The 11,474-nt window shown below is 39.3% G+C and overlaps 1 long non-coding RNA gene across 1 annotated transcript in view; it reads left to right on the forward strand.

The window, feature by feature from the left end:
• The window catches only part of LOC135303850 (uncharacterized), a 57,394-nt gene extending 46,313 nt beyond the window's left edge, over positions 1–11,081 (forward strand). Inside the window, exons 13-17 of the long non-coding RNA XR_010365242.1 lie at positions 2,075–2,120; positions 2,653–2,788; positions 4,204–4,318; positions 9,386–9,556; positions 9,953–11,081. This is a non-coding gene — a long non-coding RNA (uncharacterized LOC135303850). The remainder of the gene's footprint in view (positions 1–2,074; positions 2,121–2,652; positions 2,789–4,203; positions 4,319–9,385; positions 9,557–9,952) is intronic.
• The last annotated feature ends 393 nt before the right edge of the window (positions 11,082–11,474 follow it).

Raw genomic sequence — 11,474 nt, forward strand, 5'->3', positions numbered from 1 at the left:
ATTTTGGTAAGAACATCTGCTAGCAATGACTGCTCTAGCTGTCTATCATGAGGTTGTACTTTTGTATCTTTAGAATTCTGATACTGGGATAGTGGTTTCATAGGTCAAATGTGAGACTTGATTGCCCTTAAATGATTCCTCCGGGGGAAGGAGGAACTCTGTAAAACATGGTAGGCCCTCTAAGTCTCAAAAACTAGAACAGAAATTCAAGTCTGATGGTCCAGTGGCCCATTGGACACAGACAGCAGTAATACTGGAGGATTTGACTTAGCTGGGAATTGAGTCAAGTGAATTTACATCAAGAAAAATCCCTGTACTTTGAAAAAGATCCTGAAGGTTTTCTGAGACCTTTCAAGTCTATTCATGAATACCCAAAGGCTTTTTTTTGGCCATTACATGTAAAGACGTCCAGAGGCTGACAAATAGCAGCAATTTGCAGTATATGCTTAATGTTAAATAGTTTTGGTAGATCTGTCTTGTAGTGTTTGTTTGGGTGTGTTTTTTTTAAACAAGACTGCTTTTGTGGAGAATGATTTTCTTGCCTTTTTTTTACTCTGTTTTACCTTTTTTATAGTGCTACTTTATTCTCTAGGTCCTAAAGACAGCTGAGGTGTTCTTCTAGGGCCTGAGCCCCCTCAGCTCTTGTTGAAGCTAACAAGAGATGAGAGCAGTTGCATTTTTATAGAACCTGGGTTTGCATCAGGTTCTTTGCTCACCCCCATTCCCTTTATGTTGTGAGTCATACTCTTAAGAGTATTCTTATAACACCTTCAGTTCCCACCCCAGCTTAAGGCATCACCCCTTCCCAGGCTATCAGTTCAAAACTGAAAGACAAATTTTGACTTCACTGTCCAGCCAGTAAATCCTTAAAGTCAAAAACACAGGAAGGCAGTTCTAGGGAAATATTCTGTATTCTAGGCATGTAATCTTATTTTCTTCCTTGAGGACTAAAATCATGGAAGTCCTATCAAAATGTGTTTCCTTTCTTGCCTTTGTACACTGTTAAAAGTCTTCTTGGGGGCATAAAGACCTGAGAAATGGAGGTGTCTGTCATGTTTGATTCAGTTTGAGATTAGTGTCTTAGAGGAGGTGAGGAGTTACAGCAGTAGGGAACATGTTTCTCAATAGCTCATTTTATGTATTTATTTTTAAATATAGATATCTATCTTTAAAAAAAAATAGGTTATAATATGTTTAAAAAAATGTATTCAATGTTTTTTAAAAACACATAGTCTAGAGAGTGAATAGGGCCTGCAAGGAAAGCTGGTGGAAGCAGGAATGCTAATAGGCTCTTCTATTTGGTCTTGCTGAAATGCACACTTTGTAAGTTATGCTTCATAATGCTTTAGCCTGGCTTAGGACAAAATAAATCTACCAAGGGCAGAAGAATTTTAAAAAAGTAATCACAGAAGAGAACTTAAAGAATCAGTTAAATTTTCAGCTCAGAGGCAGCATTTACAAAAGAGCAGAATTCAACTAAATTAGTTACCACTGGGGTTAGAAAAACAAGGGGAAAGCTGTGTGCCGTATTTGCATTAATTGAGATTTATATTAGAGGTGAGATGATGAAGGAGACTCCTCCCAAAGATAGCACACACGAGCTGCTAATCTTGTGCTCAAGTGAGGTTCATGCTCACTTGTTGCCACATTTTTGTTTCTTTCTAATTTAATATCTAGACTTGGTAATTATTCTGTGTAAGCTGGCTACCTGTAAATCCTGAGACGTTAAGCAGAACTAATAAAATATCAGCATTAAGATTCCTTTCTTAAGGCTATTAAAGTTGTGCTGCAAGTACATTGTTTTTCTATTGGATTATTTTATTTCTTGTACTACATAGCTTAGTATTTTAATACCATTTTATTGATCTAAAGTATATTGATTAAATGTTTATTTTCCAGTTCATAAAATGAAGTCAGCAATACAGAAATCCACTGTAAGAATATCATCTTGGTTCTGTTTTTTTTTTCTTTTTACATTATGGTAATTTTTTTCATCAAATAGTAGTCACTTTTTTTCTTGTTTATTTTGTTTATTTTTTATTGTCATGTTAAAGTGCTCTCTTTATGTTTATAGTCTGAAAACAAGCATTTAAAGTAGGAGGGCAAGCTTCAGCAAAGAGGTAAGAACAAGTTTATTCATATTTCATAATACTTATTATTACTAATATTGTTCTGTACTTAAAGATTTGAACACTTATGTGTATAAAAAATCTCACCAAAAAGGAACGTAGTAATCAAAAGTGTATTTTTCAATGCTAACAGGGAAGCTACAGCAGGGTGGGAAATTTCACCAGACTGAGGCTGAAGGAAAGTGTCTCCAGCCATTATTGCACTTCAGATGAGGGGAAAATTCCCCTGTTCTGTCCAGTCACAGGCTGCTTAGAGAAACAATAAGAAAGATCTTTTTCAAAGAATTTACTCTTCATATATGCCAATGTAACTGAGAAGTGTCCCTTGCTTTGGGAAGTCTTTTATATTGGTCATAAGAGTTGGAAATGTTTTGTCAGTCATTTGGTTAAAGTGGTTTACCTTGGCTTTTGGTTGCAGTAAAACACGTTTGACCCATGGGGGTTAAACAGCATCTTTTAAGAGAAAATAAGAAATTAATTAAGCCTGACTCTGACTTCTGTCTTGTGGCTCAACTCTTTCCAGGTGCCAGCACCTGTGCTGCTCCCCAGGCCATACTTTTAGGGGGATTGGGAACCTTCAGGATGCACGGGGTCTGCACCCAGTAGAAGGGCACACAGCGAGACAGAGCAATGATGCAGAGGATAAAAGTCAACAAAATGTGGGTTTTTTAAGGGTTAGGGTTAAGCAGCTCCTTCAATGCAGCAAGAAAAAAAGGCTACATGCTAAGCACAAATAATTTTTTCTTGATTCTGTCTTTCTAGTAGGGTTAGATGAGGCTTGGGGAATGTTCTGAGTTGCACAGTGCAGCAAACCTATCCTGATGACTCTGGAACAATCAAAATCTGCTGTGTGACAGTCATTCTCTCCTTAGTCACATGAAGCTTAATTTTAAGGGAATTTTTAAAATCTATTAGTAGTAGTAGTTTTTAAAACCCTACCTATAAGCAAACTTGTTTCTAGTAGATCATGTGGCCTAAAGAAATTGTTTTTGCAGAAGGGAGAAGGCAATGATGCCTTAAGTTTAACTTTCATGTTTTCCAGGTTCTGTACGTTTTAGTATGTGACTTTGAACTTCATATAAAGTGTCAGCAGCTCTCCTCACAGCTCAGCCACACAAAACAATCCTTTTTCAGCCCCAGAACCAAGGGCAGCATTGCAGCTTTGGGCCCAAAAAGTGCAAAGAGCAGGGAATGGAGGACAGCAATCTGGGAGGATGGGACTGCAGAACTTGGAGCTGGAATTGGACAGTGAACCCCAAAATGGAAATGGACCAAAACTTATAAAAGTGTGAAAACTCGTGACTCTGAGTTCATTTTGGTTCATCTTGGGTGCAGCCCTGGCTGGGCTCTTGTGCTGCCCAAGGTGGATCCATGGAGGAGATCCTTTGAATAAATCCCTGCTTTATTCTGTACCTCTGTCCAGGCTCTGCTCTAGGGCAGCCTCTCAGGGGATCAGCAGGACTGTTTTCAGGGATATAATTGCATTAATTAATTAGTGAGACTGTGAGGTTAGGAGAAATGAAAATTCCTAACTTCAGTCCAGCTCCTAAAGCTGCGTGTTGTGGAATTGTCTTTTGCAGGAAAGCCATCAAATGAAGGCCAGGAGTGTGACTAGCTCAGTGTAATTCTGTTTTCCACATGGCCTCTGCTCAGGGGCTTGGGCCCTGTCTCTGAGAGCCCCAGCTCTGTGTGCAGAGGGCTGGAAAGGGAGGCAGTGTCCAAATGGAACATTAGATTCCCGTCAACTCTCTGCTGCTGCTGAGCTACACCATCTTCTAGAAAAGTGGCCTGGGTTCTTTTCCCTCATGCCAAACCCACTGAATGCTGTGTTTGCAAAAGCACGTGGCTTCCTGTGTAGCTCCATGCCTGAGCACCTCTGGGTGTGGTTCCCAGAGGAAGAATTATTTACTGTTTTACATATTAATTAGGAACTATTACTATAATATATTGCATATTATTATATATTCATCTATTTTCTATTATTATATATTGTATATAATGTATTGTTATATCTTATATTTAATATATTAACAATTATTAATTCATTACTATATTTATTATCATTTATTCCCAGAGGAATAGTTCTTCTGCCTATTCCTGTTTCAGTCCTCAGGCTGGCAGTGGTGAGAGCCCATTTCTGCTGCCCATCTCTGCTGTTTGCTGCTGTCCCCTGGCACATCAGAATCAAGGTTGGGAGGTTTTTTTATTATTGTTATTTTCCACTAGGAATGAATGTTTTTCCATTTATCAGAGAAGTGAATCTTGGCATAATTCCTTTTAAAATTAGTTTTAAATCTTAATCTTCCAGGGGTGGTTTTTTAATACTAAGCAGAGGGCATTATAGCAGCACCTTTTTTGCTCTTACATATAATTTGATTACTATTTACAGCAGATGAGAACTTTGTTTTTTAATGAAGTGAATGACATTTATTAACTACCCCATGACCAGTTCAAAATAAATCAGCAAATTTGAACAAAACAAAAGTAATTAATCTACAGAGATGCTTGCCTTCTGTGAGCCATCTAATGCCACCTATCTCAGATTGGTGTTTCAGGAACCATTAGTGAGGATTTTTCATTTTGTGACATGGCACAGGGAGGGCAGATAAGTCCAATTAGTCCTTTTCCCAGTGGACAAGGAATTTTAATTAGTTTTTAAGATATACAAAGAGGGTGTCTGGTAAAGTATCATGGGAAAGGACTCTTAAGTTTCTCCCTCTCCTATATACATGCCTTGCTACACTTACAAATATATAGTGAGCTTTCAGAAAACAATGGAGGAAAACATACAAGAGCCTGCTTAAATTTTCTTCAGAGCATGAAAAATGTCTCTATTTTTTCTAATAGGAAAAATCTATATTAAAAGAAAAACATAAACTTTGTCTTTAAAAACCATTTCTTTTTTAGCAAAAGAATGTACAATGAGGAGATTTTTGAGGGGTATTTTATGGATCCTCTTTATGATGCTTGACTTTATTTTGTATGAAAATTAATGTTTGTTGGATATTAATATTTATAGGGCGTAGCAATATTTACTGTTTAACTATTGAAAAAATATAACTTTTTTTGTTGTTTACTGTAATTGCTTTTCTTTGAAGACAAGAGTCTCCAAGAAGTTTGTGTTCTGAATGTAGTGCCACAGTGCAAGGGGTTTGACTGAAATTTGGGGTTTTTTTTGTTTTATGTACTCCATCTATTAGCTACTTCTACTTGCATACACCCAATAATCTTCTACTTCCCCTCAGCTTGTGACAGTGGTTTAGAAAACCATTCAGGTAACAAAGATCATTGATTAAATGATTTGGTTCAAAGAGATCTTCGAATTGCTTTGGCAAGGTCATTTTGAACCAAAATACATTCACTCCTTCAGCAGCTGTGTCAGCTGAGGAGATGAACCAGCAGCTCACTGTGGTGGCTTTGCTGCCAGAGTCCAGGTGGGTGTGACTTTGGGCATAAAAAGGTGTTTAAAATTCTCTTGGGGCTGTGGCATTGCTGCTGGGCTGCACATGCAGCTGTGTGTCAAAATAAGTCCAAAATCATGAACTGGCACTTACTGCTCCAATGCAGGCTGGTTAAGGGGCTGGTTTGGTGGAATCATCCCACTAAGAAGGAGCCTGAATGGTTTAATTTTCCAAAGAAGGTGTTACACAGAACCTGTGTGCTCCTGCTGTCTCTCTGCCCCACCTGCTCTTTGCACCTGAGCTTTTACTCTCTCCCATGCCTCATTAGTTTGGGCTTGCTTTGCTGTTGATCAGCAGTTGATGAAAAGTAGTTATATATATAATATATATTAATATAAAATATCAATATATATAAGTTTATAATTGGTATATAATTAGTATATAATATATAGTGATATAAAACCTATTTTCCCTAACATTTCCATGGTTTGCAGATGGTCATAACTTTTGTTGGAATTAAATAAGCTTTATTGGTCTCCAACAAAAGATGATATGATAGGCTGTGGTTCTATTATTTTCTTTTTCTGTACCTATTTAAATATTAGTTTGAATGTTAATCTATCAGGGCTAGCTGGGGGCTGTCAATATTCTGTCAGACTCTGAATTAATGCTTTGAGTTGCACCTGTGTTCTTATTTCCTGCAATGAGGGTCTGAGCCCAAAAAAGTGGCAATAGCCAGAAGACAGAAAATCTGAGACAGGAGGAAGAAAAGGAAAGAGAGAAGAAAATTAAAAAATTTGAGAGGGGTGTGATGAAATCCAGGTATAGAGACTTCTCACCTTGGATTTCTAAGTGTCAGTTCAGGAAGAGATTTTGAAAGACTACTGCCTCACTTTTAGGAACAAAACAGTAATTTTTTTTCCACCATTCAAACGGTGCCCAGCACAGCCCTGTAACTATTGCTAAGTATCCATTTCTCCCATAGCCAATATGTGAAGTACCAGCTTAATTGAGGTCTGGATATGACTACATTCTGAGACTCTGGTTGAAGCAAGAAGTTCTCCTGACATTTAGAAATATGATTACTTGGAAAGAAAAAAAGAGGAAAACAACCAAAAAATGCTCAGTTTTGTTCTTGTAGATGGTTGTTTATTCATGCAAAAGAGTGAAAAAGGATTCACCACTGAATGATGCCAACAGCAGCATGTGGAGCAAAAGTCACACCAAGAGCACAGACATCCAGTGCTGAGTATTAAAGCTTTCCTTAAAGTCAAGGAAAGGCTTTGGTTCTTCCCTCCCTCCAGTTGCAGGTGGGAAGTGTCCTGGTCCATCCTTGCTGTCTTCCAGCTTGGGTGGTCATTGTGTGCCCATCAGTTATTCAAGGTTCAGACACTGTCCTGTGCTTTGATACTGTGCAGTCTCTAGCTGGCTGGAAGAGGTTTTTTTACTTACTTTTTTCTCTTGTTTTTTTTTTCTTTTCCTTTCCCTCTTCCCATCCTACAGTACTTTTGCATTAACCCAAAAGTAGTATTTAGGAAATAGAATCAGAAAAATAGTCCTAAAATCAATAGATTTAATGTCAGTTTCTACTGATACAGTACCAATGTTCCATGGTGACAGACTAGTGATTTTTCATCTACGTGTTTCCTAGTTTGTTCACAAAACACAAAGCCATGAAATGTCTAGACTTTTCCTTGCAAATACATTTTTTACAGGCAATTTATGCTGCTGTCTGAAGCTCTGCTGCTTGAACAGGCAGGCTGCTTTTGAGTGGGAAAGTGAAGCATGTAGACAACACTTACCACACTGTGAATGCTAATGAATGATACAGGGAAATTAAGGTTAAAGTGAGAAATGCGTGGAGACCTCGTAGCAACTCTCCAGAGTCTGAAGGGATTCTGCAGGGAGCGCTGGGAGGGATCCTCTGTCACAAACTGCAGGGGCTGGGGAAGCAGTGAGGGGTGGAAATTAAAGGGGAAATCTAGGTTAGATATTGGGAAGAAATTCTTTACCTTGAGAAATTCTTTACTTCAAGAAATTCTGAGAGTGGTGAGCCATGGCAGCAGCTTGCCCAGGGGCTGTGGATGCTCTATTCCTGGAGGAGGAGTTCAGGACCATGCCGGACAAAGCCTGGACCAGCCAGGTCTGTCAGGAGGTGTCTGTCTGTGGCAGCAGGACTAGGTGATGGCTGAGGTTCCTTCCAACCCCCCAGATCCTCACTCCCTGGTTCTGTGACTTAGGCTAGGAAGGATTTTACAGGAAATTGCTTTAAAGCCCTGGTTATACTGAGGCAAATAAAAGCCTTTGAATTGATTTGAATAAAATTCCACCTGCAAGTGAAATACTTCTGAACACGTAATGTGGTTCTGGCATGAACCCTGCTGAAGAGCTGGACTGAGTCAGGGTTGACACCTCAGAGTGAACACCCTGAGTGGCCTTCACCAAGACCTGGTAGACAAGCCTGGCCTAACCTTCATGGGGCCATGAATGGCTGCTGAGATTGTCCCCTCCCTGCTCATCAAGAGTGGTTGGAGATTGTCCCCTCCTTGCTCAAGAAGAGTGGTTAGAGATTGTCCCCTCCTTGCTCATGAAGAGTGGTTGGAGATTGTCCCCTCCTTGCTCATGAAGAGTGGTTGGAGATTGTCCCCTCCCTGCTCATCAAGAGTGGTTGCAATGAAGCTCAAGCCTGGCCAAACCACTGCTCATCAAGGAATGGCTGCAGTGGAACATAAGCCTGGCCTAACCATCCTGATGTCACGAATGGCTGCTGAGATTGTCACCTCCCTGCTCATCGAGGAGTGGCTGCAATGGAAAGCCCTTAGCTGAGCAGTACTTATACTAGATATGCAATTTCCAAGTGCAGTGATTTTGTCAACAGATAGTTGTAGGTAGTGAATTAGAAGGGCAAAAATTGTATAAATAAGCACAGATGGTTTGGTAGCTTATTGTTGTTAGACAGTTGCACTGAAACTACAGGAAAACACTACAGGAAGGTAACATAGTTTTAGGAATGTTTTGTAGTTTGCTGTTATTAGACAATTGCACAGAAAATACAGGGAAAAAAAACTGACAGAATTTAAGAAATCACCCTCAGTCCTTGTGATGATTTAAACATTGAGGTGGATGTAGCTTGAGTGTAGTTAATTTGCTTTCTAGGAGCCTGTATGGTGCTGGGGCTCAGATTAGTGACACCAAAGCAGTGTTGGTGGCACAGCAGGGTTTGTTTATTGCTGGGCAATGACAGCAGGCAGCAATATTTCCAAGGCAGCCATCACCCAGGGACTAGCTGGTCATCAGCATGTGGTCAGGGATTTCCTTCATGTCACTCTGGATGGGTTGAGGTTTTTACTCCTTTTTCACTTATTAAAGGGTCAACAGACCCACAAGCTTTTCTTTGTTTTGCTCTTCCAATTTCTTTCCCTCTTCTAGTTGAGGGAGGTGAGCAGATGTGGGTCTAACTGCTGGCTGGAGCAAACCTCCTGTAATTGTGAAGTTTGCAACTTTACTCTAATTTCAATCTTGCTGAGAGGAGAACTAAAAGTAGACCATTTAGAATAATTTTTTTGAGACTATTGAAAGCTAGGGCAGAAAAAAATTTTCTATACTTGTACTTTGTATCAAAATCTGGTTTATTTCAAGGTAAAAAGTGAATAATTAATTCTTAAGAGACGTCTGCATTCTTTATAAAACTTATTGAAGCTTTATGGTTTTGGTCTATTTAACAAAATCAAATCTCTGGAAGAGTGAATGCTGGCAGCTCCAACCAGAAAAAAAAAAACCCATGATGCAGTCACTATGTCATTCTACCATCGTATTTTGGCTTCAAGACATTTTCTATGGTTTGTTCATTTTCAGATCTTGAAATTCCTCCCACACCTCAGAAACATTTTTAGGTGATGCTGCCTGCCCAGGATTCATTTCCAGCTTAAGAGAAATGTGCAAGCAAACGCTGAAGTTTTGGCAACAGATATGGAGAGACTTACTATGGTAGAAACTTCAGTCTGATGTCAATTTCTTGGAAATGGGGTAAATTCAATATGTTTAATCACATTCTTTTTCCAGTAAGAGGGAAAGAGGCTATAATTGTTGCTGTAAAGCCTAGTAGTATGATTCAGAACTAGAAAAGGCAGCTCCAGCTCTATGTGATAATCTTATCACCAGCTCAATCAGCTCCATCAGAAGGAATGAGAAAGAACTCTAGGAGTCTCACTTTGTACTTGTTTTTGTGAGAAGGCTAGGAAAGGGGGAAGAGGAAACTCGCTGCAAAGAAAAACAACCTAAGCTTGAGATTTCTGCAGGGCTTTACAGAATTAAGGGAGCTTGGAAAAAGATAGCAGCCCACAAGGTACCTATCAGTTTTAAAGTACCCTTTTAAAATTTTTTTTATTAAATTTCCTATCTTATTTCCTATCTTACGAGCAGTGAAATCAGCAGAGGAATATTTGAAGCAATATAAGGTTTGGAGGACTGCGTTCTTCTCTTGGTTCATTCATCGCTATGAGCTGCAGTCTGATTCACACAGTCTCAGGATCTGACTCTGCCACTTCATTAAGGTCACTTGTTCTCCTGATACTCTGCACAGAAACAAAAGCAAAGGGAGAAGAATACTCTTCCCGAGTTCCTAGGACATCATAAGCCACAACATGCACCAGACAGTACCTGGGACAGTGGTTGACTCCTGTAGCTGCTTTGCTGCCCAGACCTGTTATATCTGTACTGAAAATTGGACCTGTTACATCTGTACTGAAAACTGGAGGCAGAAATATGCTAGAAAACAGCCAGGGAAGAGAGAAGACAGAGCAATTGTTTCAGGATTCTTCTCAACAAGCAGAATCTTTCTTACAGGGCAATCAGTTAAACCTTGGAGCCCCCCAGTAAGGCTGGGAGACATGATCAGAGAGCTGTGAGCTATTTTCCCCCCTCTCCTTTTGCTGCCCAGCTGCAGAGCAGCGGAATGTTGAGTCTTTCATGCCAGGTCTGCATCTGAAAGCTGCAGAGGTCTGAGTGCTGGGGGGCAAGCCTGTTGGTTTTGATCAATTCCACTTTCCCCTCCCTCATGTGTGAAGACAAGATTACAATGAAGATTCCCTGAAGTTAGAGGGCACTGTAGGCACCTCCCAAGAGGAACAGGAAAAGGAAATATGTTTTCATACCGTACTTAAGTTGCTATTAATCTCATTTATTCAGAAGGTTCAACAGACAGCAGATGCATGTTACCTAAGCAGAGGACTTGAACAATCAGAAATCTCAGTGTCTAGCTGCTGGTTTAAGCTCAGTGCACTATATTATATTATTTTGAAAGTACTCCTCAAACAACAGGAATCTGAAACTTATGGAAATCTATTTCAAGGCAGCACAAATTTGAAGCAATTAAGAATTTAACAATTAAACCTGGGACACTGTTCTCCAGTAAAGAGTGAATCATTTACAGACAAACTGCAATGAAATTGACCTAGTTTATATCATGAATCACTATAAGTATATAATTTTTTAATGAGAAATTTAGAAATTGAACAAAGTCCAAGGAAAAAATAAGGAAATGGTCAAGTACAACAGAGGCTATTCAGAAAACTTGACTAGAATATGAACATTTCTCTTCTGATTTTCTTTGGCAGAAGGGAGAAATGCACTTCCCTCTTACATGCTCTTGACATTCAGGTTTGTTCTTAAATTTACTTAACAGATTCTTCCAAAGGAGCTACATATCAGGATTGTTTTCTCTCTGGAAGAAGTGTAGGATTATATGTCCTACCACAAAAGAGCAATTTTGGTGCAATCCATTTTGGGGATATTGTTGTAGTGATGATCAAGTGGCTTGAACCCCTTGGGTTTTACCAACCCACCAGAAATCTGATATTTCTTCCTCCTCCACTATTCATTATTCCTGCTGCCACTTCTCTTGATCCTCAAAACATTTCTTCATGTACATTTCCTATATCTCAGT

This window comes from Passer domesticus, chromosome 6 (genome assembly GCF_036417665.1).
Source record: "Passer domesticus isolate bPasDom1 chromosome 6, bPasDom1.hap1, whole genome shotgun sequence".
Taxonomy (NCBI): Eukaryota; Metazoa; Chordata; class Aves; order Passeriformes; family Passeridae; genus Passer; species Passer domesticus.